We start from the raw sequence: 11,212 nt of genomic DNA, 5'->3' as shown, positions 1-11,212 counted from the left end.
TGCATAGAAAGGAAGATTTTATTCCCATCTTGGAAATGGCTTAGAAGCTGGGAAGGTTTCACGGCCCTCTCCACTTCCGAAAATTTGAATTTGCAAGGAGTGCTTACCTCAACCTAACCATGCGTGTGATTCTATCCGGAAGCTGATTCCATGCCTCATTAACCCATGTCATGGAAGCTGGTTAGGTGAATGGATCTTCCCTCACTGTCTACATCCCTGTGCAAACCTCTGTTAAAGCTGTATTTCTATTTGGAGACCTCTTATTTCTTTGTCTCCGGCCTAGTGATTCCTGCTTCAGGAAGATTCTTGCTTCCCTCCCCCGTGTCCTCAAACATCAGCTGCTCCTGGGGCGGCTCTTCCAGGCTCTTTCTCACCTCTTCCTCGCTAGCTCTCTATCCTCCTGCCAGAAACACTTAGTGGGAGGCAGAAAGCAGTGAATTGGCCAGCGCATTAGAATTCCCTGTGTAAAAGAAATGCTAATTATGTAATTAAGTGAGGTGATGGAAGTGTTACCTAACCCTATTGTGGTAATCATTTCACAATATATGTGTATCAAATCATCATGTTGTACACCTTAAACTTACACAATATTATAATGTCATTTATAAGCTATATAATGTCATCATAAAACTGAGAAGAAAATAAAATAGAATTCCTTTGTCTAATAGAGTTTGACCAATAAATATTATAATTTATTGTGATATTTTAAATGAATTATATCAAGGGCAAAAATAACAATACTGTTTACACAATCTGGATTTCCTGGGTTTATGAATTACAGGGTGGCAGGGCGGGTCTTCAAGCTCACGACCACCCGTCATGAATTCCAGCTTTCAACAATTATATTTAGTTTTCTTGCTAAGACGGATCTAAATTTACTTAACGGTGAATTTCTTAAACCTGGATTCTAAAAGTTTCATCATTTCCCACACCGGGAGTTGAACCCGGGCCGCCTGGGTGAAAACCAGGAATCCTAACCGCTAGACCATGTGGGAGCCGATAACGCTACTTTTACGAGCAAGTCAATTGAATCATTCCCGTCTGCTTCCGCTTTCGTTGCTCTGTCCCGCCTTCGTGTCGAAGCGGCCTTCTGCGCCTGCGCAGATCTTCCGCGCTCGGGACTTCTGGTCTGGTCTGGGCTGTGCTGCTTTTCTGCGCGCGGAGCCTGGAACCCGGCGCGGGGGTCTACGGCCTGCCCAGACCCATCACACCCCGCCTCGGGGAGCCGATCCCGCACACTCAGTCCCTGGGAGGCCGCTCCCGACCCCCACCCACCCCGCCCGGGGAGCCGCCCCCGACCCTGCACACCCAGCCCGGGGAGCCTATGACCTAAATTTCTAAAAACCTGTTAGAAGGCTCCGCAGTGAGATTTGAGAAAAGAATGGTTTGAGTAACTCACAGAGCAGGTTGTGAGCCTGGCTCCCAGGTCTCAGTTTCCCGGGTTTGACGCTGAGGGTAACTTTTATTAGATCAGATTTTTACAATCATGATGTTTAAGGTCATAGGGCTTTTAAGTGGAATTTTGCACTTAGAAGGCAATGCATGAAGCTCAGAATAGCTCCTGGGGAACGTTTTGGGGCAAAAGACCTTTAGAGACTACCGTTTTTAAGATCTTGTTTAGGGATGGCCTTACATCAATAAAACTAAAACAAAACACCCCAAACCGTAAAGGAAGAATCCATACATTGCACTACTTTAACAACTCATACCTTGGGGGAAAAAAGTAAAAAAACAAACTACTGACTGGGAGATAAACATGTACACCCCACCTAAGAGATTGGTGTCCCATTTAGAAGGAAACTACATATGATTTATAGGAAGACAAATACTGCAATATAAAAGTGAGAACTTGTGAAAAGGCCACTTGGAGAGGAACCCCAAGGCTAAAATGCATCTGAAAAAAATCTCAAACCTCACTGGCTCCAGACTAGCATTAGGCCAAAAAGCAAGTGTGAAATGTCAAAAGCTGGCAAGTATGTGGGAAAAAGGAAGTTCTTGGAAACTCATAAAACTTGATCAGGGAGGCAAGCTGTCACGATTTCCTGAACCTGCTTATGACCAAGCAATTCTATTTTTAAATTTTTGTAAAACCGGTATGTTCTGGAATTGCCTCTCAGTGAACACGAAGAAATGCTGCTATGAAAGTAATAGGCAGACCATAGGGAGGATAAAGGGCCAGCGTCACCCTAAGCAAAAATCAGGGAAGGGGGGAGATTCTTTAAGAATTTCAAATGTCTGTGTGATTAAAAAAAAAAAAAATTCTTAATAATTGAAAATATTTGTGGGATGAAAAGGACCATACATAATGTCTACCGATGAGCCACAGACTGGAAGAAAATGTTTGATAGGAAAATGTGACTATCCTTACTATATACAAGGGAAAAAACCTTAGCAGCTTAGCTCCCTGGGAAAAATCCCACAGGGAAAGGGGATTGAGAGAGGAGGAGTTCTGATTAGTCGATAAACTGGGGAATAGCTCAGTCTTGCTTGTAACCATGGCAATACAATTTAAAACAATGCTAATATATCCAGGGTTAGGGAGGAAGTGAGGACACAAACTCAATGGAAATGGCCATAGCCCCTCTCTGGGGCTGCAGCCCAGGCTTCTCTTTCCCATGGCTCATCCACGCCTGAATTGAGAGGCTTCCCAGGCCTTGCAGGAGGGGCCAAGAGCCACAAGATGGCATGACAGTGGCCCCTGATTTTCACTGTGTGGCGGTCACTTGCCAACCACCAACACATACATTGCATTGTTACGTCTAGAAATTGTTTTATTGCACTGAGTCATGGTAATTTGGGGCTTGTTAGTACTTCACTAAATAATGCCTTAGGTTACTAAAATAGGGACAACAGTCATGGAAAAGAATTTTCTCGTAGGTGATTAAGAGACTTTTTTGGTTTTGTTTTTGGTAAAAACAAGTACAGCAGGAAAGCTTGAATATTTTGCTTTTTTACAGAGCAGTGTGTCAGGATTCATATCTTCTGTTTGATACTATAAACTGAAGTAATTTTTGAAAAAATTAGTAGTTAATATCTCACATTTCTATCTTTTATTGCATATTTGATGGATTTTTAATAATTTAGACTTAAGAAACTTTTAGATCTGAAATGTAACCTTGGGGATATGCAAGGCCAGAACCTCAAAAATATCCAGGAGCTTAAAATAACTTGCCCCAAATCATCCAACTAATAGATTTAGTGAAGTTCTTTTGGAGATCATCATGGGTTGACTCCATGATAAGGATAATATTAGAATATGCTGAAATGAATGAAATCTAGAAAGCAATTTCTCTATAAAGAGATGGGAAATTACAGGGACAATATACATTCTGAATAAAAAGTTACTAAATTCCAATGTCTTTAAATGAGCTGGGAGGTGTAATATTAAGACAGGCTGGGACCTAGGACCTGGGACCTGGGACCCTTTGCTGCAGTGCTTGTACCTGGACAAACATCTCCTTGAGCAACAAAATACAAAGAAACTATGAGGGACTAAAAATAACTAAGTGCATGAATGTGCACTTGGGGCAAATTATGAACAATAAGATACAAAAAGACCAGAAACCCAATTGCCACTTCTGAGATGTCAGGAGAAAATCAGGGTACTGTGCATGATCCCTGCACAGAGTACCACCAAGGGAGTGAGCAGACCACCTAAGCCATCCCTCCAGCCCAATCCATGGATCTGCCCCATTCCTCACCCCATTTAAGGGACCAGCTCCCCACCCTTCACAGGGAGCGAGCAAGGGAAACTGTTACTTGTTTTCTCATGCTTCAGTGAGTACCAATAAAGCCTTGCCTGAATTTCTCATCTGGCCCGTTATCAGTTTCTATTGATTGAAGAGTCCAAGAACCTGGGTCAGTAACAGTATTACTGGTAATAAATTTTTTATTAACTTGGATAACCTGAAGGTTAAAGTAGAATAATATGAATAGCTTGTGTGCGTGTGTTTGTGCATATAAATTTCTCCTGCCTTTTGATGTCAGATATCTCTGGCATAAATCCTAAATCCAAAAACTGACTAGCTGTTAATTTTTGGAAAAAGTACTGAATCTTTGAATATGAGTTCTCCCCCTTCACCCCACCAGTAACAATATATAACAGCGAGTCATTGTGAGGGCAAGTTCTTAGCATCCAGCCCGAAGTGAAGGTGGTACTTGCCCAGTGTTAGTTGCCAGTGGTCACTGTCACCCCCAGAGGCTCTGGCAGAAGGCGTTGATCTGGCCACCCTCACTCAGCTACACAATAGGATAGATCCATACCTCCTCTACTGATGGATCTTCTGGGTGATTGATTCTCCAGCTGGTGTTTAGTTCTGATTGAGGAAGTTACCTGCATTTCACCATTACTCGCTCCAGCTGCCCAGACCACTGGAAGGAAGCTACAGTGATTGCTGGAGTGTACATGGCCAATATTTGGCCTTCCTTTTTGGAGAGATTTTGTGCATTCTCTCTGCATTTGGATGTGTGCTCTTTCCCTTCTGCTCGCCTTCTTTCTTTCTTTCTTTTTTTTTCAGTACCAATAAGTCTTTATTCATTGTATTTTCCCAAGGAAAAGAAGGGGAAGGGAAAAGGGTCAGCATGTGTGTTACAAAATGATAGCAAATGGGAAAGGAAGTACCTGGCACAGCAAAATCAACCGTCAAATAAACACTGCCCAGATGGGGTTGCCAAAGCCCAAGGGGGCTCAGTCTCCTGCAGTTCAGTAATGAGGGGAAGGGATGAGGAAAAGAACAGACAGGTACATGCTTTTCTACCCTCCCACCCCATAAATTCAAGATTTCACACAAAGCTTTGGTTTCTATTAGTAAACATGGAGTTACATTCGTCCATCTCCTATTAAACAATCTTGTGGCCACTTTGACATAAGTTTCTTGCACCTGCATGAAAGTTCCTGAGGGACTTGGATATACATTCATCTTTCCTTTCGTGGTCTCCCAACCCCACTTTCTACATGGAAGGCCCCCTCATTGCTCCTTCCTACCCTAGGATTAGAGATTAAATCCATCCAAAGACAGCAGTCTGTCTGGCATGAATCACATCAAGGAATTGTCATGACTCAGGAGACTGGGAACAAGGGATGGAGAGTTCTTAGCTTCTTCAGGATTTCTGCACAAGTCATTTAATCGCAGATACCCCACAAATTAAACATATAGGTGTATGGGCTATTTTTTAGGGGGGGTACGAAGGGGGAAAGAAGAGGGGGTAGGAATCCAGTTTTTAGGACAGAAGATCTTGTTCGAAATAGCAAATAGAGGAAGGGGAACACAAAAGAAAGTGTGGCTCAAGACCCCCCACTTCAAGAAGAGGGGCCCCCAAACTTATGTTTCAGATCTTTTTGGCTGGTGCAGAACCTTTTGTCAAAGATGCTTTGGCTATTTTTCTCAATATAACAAGAAGTTTGTAAACACTAAAACCCCAAAAGAACATGGAGAAGACCAACACATTATATTTACACAAACTAGGCCACCTAGCAATCACCAAATCAGCTACTTGTGAAGTCCTATGAAGCCCAGACAAATACAATAACTAGAAGGGGGCAGCAACTGGGGAGACAAAAACCCAGGATCAGACACACATCACCCAATGCGTTCTCTTGCATTTGCCCCCTTACAACACAGTGAGGTAGGTTTGCAGTGATCTCACAGCATGTAAATGAAACCCCCTTTTCTCCTTTAGCTACCATGACACTAATCACTGTTGCAGCAGGGCAGGACACTGGCTCTGGGAGCCACAAAGAAGCCATCACTAAAGGTGTCTCTGGAAGCCAAGGGGGAAAAGCCCAGAATTGTTAAAGGTTAAGGATCTTGTCCTTGCTTCATGTGTCCATCCCTGGGCAGCTCAAGATGGGTACAGAGGCATCGTTCTTAAAACTGGTCCCTACCAACTCACATTTTTTACAAAAATGCACACAATACACCCTATTGTGCATGGTAGGCCTAGCCCAATCCAGTGAAGGATGGATTTGGTATGTAAAGCAAGTCAGTGCCCTGGAATTAGAGGTCTGGAACAGGAATCCTTTATCACACATACAGATGACCTCTGCCTAATCTTGGCTTCTCCTCTCTGCACCTTTTACCTGGACCAGCCTCTCCTAACCTCTCTGCACCACCTTTTCCTATTCAGATCAATTTCCAGTCTTTCAGTAGAAGGAGACCAAGTCATGGGGCAACCCAGTTAAAACCTAGTCTCCCATGAAACATTGAAGATGGCGGGGTTTCAAGAGGACACTATGGCAGAAAAGCCAGTTCTAATTGACAAAATGAGGTAGTTCAATAGGCTATACACTCCAAAGAGTTGTTCTCTCTGGTGATACAGCAACAAAAAATATTCCTGTTGTGCAGACCCGGAGCTGCTGCCGACTTATCCCTTATGCTCACGTACCTGAGAATACAGTGCAGGAATGAGGGCCTTAGATTAAAATACACAAAAATACAAAACCAGAATATTTATATTATGAAAAAATAAAGTTAAAGTGCACAAGATACGTCATTCGCACACAGCCAGTGCAGTTGGCATCCTGAAGAAAGTGGAACCCAAGGTACAGTCATCCAAGGGAGCAAATAAATAAAATTGTATTGGCCCAGAATGGGGTGGGAATGAGCTTAGAAGCAGCAGGTCAATAGCTGTGCCCATAACCACCCCTTTTGCCTATCATCACAACCCACTGCTTGGGACAGTTCTCAGCACTCCATCCCAAGAGGGGGTTATGAGGAGACAAGATGTGGAAAACCCTGCCTTACCCCTGAGATATTTCCTCCCACAGACGGTGGTGGCTTGTGGGTTTAGGTCTATCAATCTGGTCTCATGCTTAATCTTTTCACTCTGGCATGGGAAATATTATTCCATATCCTTATTTAAGAGTAAAACAACTTTCCTATCCAGGCCACTTTCAAAAGCTGGAGATTCTGGGGGTGGAGACTCAGATAAAGCATGCAGGGAGGGTTACCCCCCAAAGCCCTCACGTGCATTTGGATAGAGCATGATTGGAGTTCCTTTGCCTCACCCCTTCTCCCAAACCAAAGGGGAAGAGGGGGTGATGCTACGAACCAGCCTGAGATATATGACAGTGCCAACTGCCCCCTACCCACCCTGTCCCCACTTTCTCCACTCTACCGATTGATGCCTGTTCCTCAAAACTTTCTGATCACAGAAGGATAGCCCCCACCCGCTGTGGCTCAATTCTGGGTCTCTGGGAGCATGGCAGGGCTATGGATCTCTTCTTCCTCCTCCCAAAAGTAGGCTGGCTTTCCCTGTGAGCTGGGAGCTTGCTGGGCCTTCAGTGGACACGAGGCTACCATATGGTTGATGCTCTGGCAGAAGTGGCACTTCTTGGGCTGGAGTGGCCATTTGCATTCCTTGGCATGATGGTCTAGACCTCCACAGTTGTAGCACATATCTCCCTTTGATCTGCATTTCTAAATGTTCTTCCCTTTGGGCCACCTCTCGCTTCCAATACAGGACATCCCACCAGGGCTGGTGACTTGGATAGATTCCAGGCCCTTGGCAGACTTCTTAAAGGTGAACTCCATGGCCTCACCCTCCTTCACGCTCCAGAAGCCCTCCATGTGCAGCTTACTCTGGTGCACAAAGACATCCATGGGGGGGTCAAGTGTGACCCTGGGGCGGGCAGTCATGGCTAGGAAGCTGAATCCCATGCACACGTTGAACCACTTACATGTGCCGGCACCATGAAAGCAGCTGCGGCTCCTCGGTGGCCCCGGCCGTGGACTCTGGCACCTCCTCTGGCCCCTTGGTGCAGCCACCTGCAAACTGCTGGTTTGACATGGAGCCCATGGTAGTTGACAGAGCCCAAGGCCCCAGGCCCCTGGTCAGGAAGCTACTGGCCCCAGAGAAGTCCAGAGGCAAAGGGGTGGCTCGGAGAATAGGCTGCTACATCTTCCCTGGCACAATAGCAGTGGGGGGGCCCACGGCTGTTTTTGGATTGCTTTCTTTTTCTGGACTGTGGCAGTGCTTCTTCTCTTTATTATTTATTTGACAGTTGTTTAAGGCCTTGCATTTTCATCATCTTTTCATAAGTATACTTTAAAAAACTTTAAATAGAACTGCAAGCATCTTGGGGTAAGACTGTGATTGAACTGTTTTTCTGGTCTGTCCACACCAAGGACAACATAGATATGCAACATTTTTGATTGGTTTATTTCCTTTTCAATGATAGTAAGCAAGATTATGGAAATCATTTTTGGGCAACTTGAAATTTCTCAACTTGTGTTTTAAAAAATGTGTCCAGTTGGTAAAGGAGACAGTGACCACCTTCACTCTTGCTCTAAAAAATAAACAAAATAAAACAAAAAAACTGGCATTGTTTCTAAAAAGCATATTTGGTTATTCTCCAAGCCAAAACAGACTACTATTTAAAAGGTAATTGTTCATTATATTGGATTAACCATACAAAATTGCCAATAATCCACTGGTTTTGATTCACAGAAAAATAGACAAGATGAAAAGGAAGAGCGATACGTACCAGATGAAGGAACAAGTTAAGACCCCAGAAAAACAACTAAATGAAGTGGAGACAGGCAACATTCCAGAAAAAGAATTCAGAATAATGATACTGAAGATGATCCAGGACCTCGGAAAAGGAATGGAGGCAAAGATTGAGAGGATGCAAGAAATGTTTAACAAAGACCTAGAAGAATTAAAGAACAAACAAACAGAGATGAACAATACAATAACTGAAATGAAAACTACACTAGAAGGACTCAATAGCAGAATAACTGAGGCAGAAGAATGGTAAGTGATCTGGAAGACAGAATGATGGAATTCACTGCTGCGGAACAGAATAAAGAAAAAAGAATGAAAAGAAATGAAGATGGCCTAAGAGACCTCTGGGACAACATTAAATGCAACAACATTCACATTATAGGGGTCCCACAAGGAGAAGAGAGAGAGAAAGGACCAGAGAAAATATTTGAAGAGATTATGGTCAAAAACTTCCCTAACATGGGAAAGGAAAGAGCCACCCAAGTCCAGGAAGTGCAGAGAGTCCCAGGCAGGATAAACCCAAGGAGAAACATGCCAAGACACATAGTAATCAAACTGGCAAAACTTAAAGACAAAGAAAAATTATTGAAAGCAGCAAGGGAAAAATGACAAATAATATACAAGGGAACTCCCATAAGGGTGACAGCTGATTTCTCAGCAGAAACTGTACAAGCCAGAAGGGAATGGTATGATATACTTAAAGTGATGAAAGGGAAGAATGTACAACCAAGATTAATTTACCAGGCAAGGATCTCATTCAGATTTGACAGAGAAATCAAAAGCTTTACAGACAAGCAAAATCTAACAGAATTCAGCACCACAAAACCAGCTCTACAACAAATGCTAAAGGAACTTCTCTAAGTGGGAAACACAAGAGAAGAAAAAGACCTACTAAAATAAATCCAAAACAATTAAGAAAATGGTCATAGGAACATACATATCGATAATTACCTTAAAAATGAATGGATTAAATGCTCCAACCAAAAGACACAGGCTTGAAGAATGGATAAAAAACCAAGACCCATATATATGCTGTCTACAAGAGACCCACTTCAGACCTAGGGACACACACAGACTGAAAGTGAGGGGATGGAAAAAGATATTCCATGCAAATGGAAATCGAAAGAAAGCTGCAGTAGCAATACTCATATCAGATAAAATAGACTTTAAAATAAAGAATGTTACAAGAGACAAGGAAGGACACTACATAATGATCAAGGGATCAATCCAAGAAGAAGATATAATGATTATAAATATATATGCACCTGACATAGGAGCACCTCAATACATAAGGCAACTGCTAACAGCTATAGAAGAGGAAATCGACAGTAACACAATAATAGTGGGGGACTTTAACACCTCACTTACACCAATGGACAGATCATCCAAAATGAAAATAAATAAGGAAACAGAAGCTTTAAATGACACAATAGAGCAGATAGGTTTAATTGATATTTATAGGACATTCCATCCAAAAACAGCAGAATACACTTTCTTCTTAAGTGCACATGGAACATTCCCCAGGATAGATCACATCTTGTGTCACAAATCAAGCCTCAGTAAATTTAAGAAAATTGAAATCATATCAAGCATCTTTTCTGACCACAATGCTATGAGATTAGAAATGAATTACAGTGGAAAAAACGTAGAAAACACAAACACATGGAGGTTAAACAATACATAACTAAATAACCAAGAGATCACTGAAGAAATCATAGAGGAACTCAAAAAATACCTAGAGACAAATGACAATGAAAACACGATGACCCAAAACCTATGGGATGCAGCAAAAGCGGTTCTAAGAGGGAAGTTTATAGCTATACAAGCCTACCTCAAGAAACAAGAAAAATCTCAAATAAAGAATCTAACCTTACACCTAAAGGAACTAGAGAAAGAAGAACAAACAAAACCCAAAGTTAACAGAAGGAAAGAAATCAAAAAGATCAGAGCAGAAATAAATGAAATAGAAACAAAGAAAACAGTAGCAAAGATCAATAAAACTAAAAGCTGGTACTTTGAAAAGATAAACAAAATTGATAAGCCATTAGCCAGACTCATCAAGAAAAAGAGGGAGAGGACTCAAATCAATAGAATTAGAAATGAAAAAGGAGAAGTTACAACAGACACTGCAGAAATACAAAGCATCCTAAGAGACTACTACAAGCAATTCTATGCCAATAAAATGGACAACCTGGAAGAAATAGACAAATTCTTAGAAAGGTATAATCTTCCAAGACTGAACCAGGAAGAAATAGAAAATATGAACAGACCAATCACAAGTAATGAAATTGAAACTGTGATTAAAAATCTTCCAACAAGCAAAAGTCCAGGACCAGATGGCTTCACAGGTGAATTCTATCAAACATTTAGAGAAGAGCTAACACCCATCTTTTTCAAACTCTTCCAAAAAATTGCAGAGGAAGGAACACTCCCAAACTCATTCTATGAGGCCACCATCACCCTGATACCAAAACCAGACAAAGATACTACAGAAAAAGAAAATTACAGACCAATATCACTGATGAATATAAATGCAAAAATCCTCAACAAAGTACTAGCAAACAGAATCCAACAACACATTAAAAGGATCATACACCATGATCAAGTGGGATTTATCCCAGGGATGCAAGGATTCTTCAATATATGCAAATCAATCAATGTGATACACCATATTAACAAACTGAAGAATAAAAACCATATGATCATC

The 11,212-nt window shown here is 42.0% G+C and overlaps 1 non-coding gene and 1 pseudogene across 1 annotated transcript; both read right to left on the bottom strand.

The window, feature by feature from the left end:
• Window positions 1–923: 923 nt before the first annotated feature.
• On the bottom strand, window positions 924–995 carry TRNAE-UUC. The gene has a single exon. It is a non-coding gene; the product is annotated as a tRNA-Glu (tRNA).
• A 6,183-nt stretch (window positions 996–7,178) lies between these two features.
• Window positions 7,179–7,797, bottom strand: LOC118890860 (annotated as a pseudogene).
• Window positions 7,798–11,212: the final 3,415 nt, after the last annotated feature.

This window comes from Balaenoptera musculus, chromosome 2 (genome assembly GCF_009873245.2).
Source record: "Balaenoptera musculus isolate JJ_BM4_2016_0621 chromosome 2, mBalMus1.pri.v3, whole genome shotgun sequence".
Lineage (NCBI taxonomy): Eukaryota > Metazoa > Chordata > Mammalia > Artiodactyla > Balaenopteridae > Balaenoptera > Balaenoptera musculus.
Note: the sequence above shows the minus strand (reverse complement) of the source record. Positions and strands in the feature narration are given on the sequence as shown.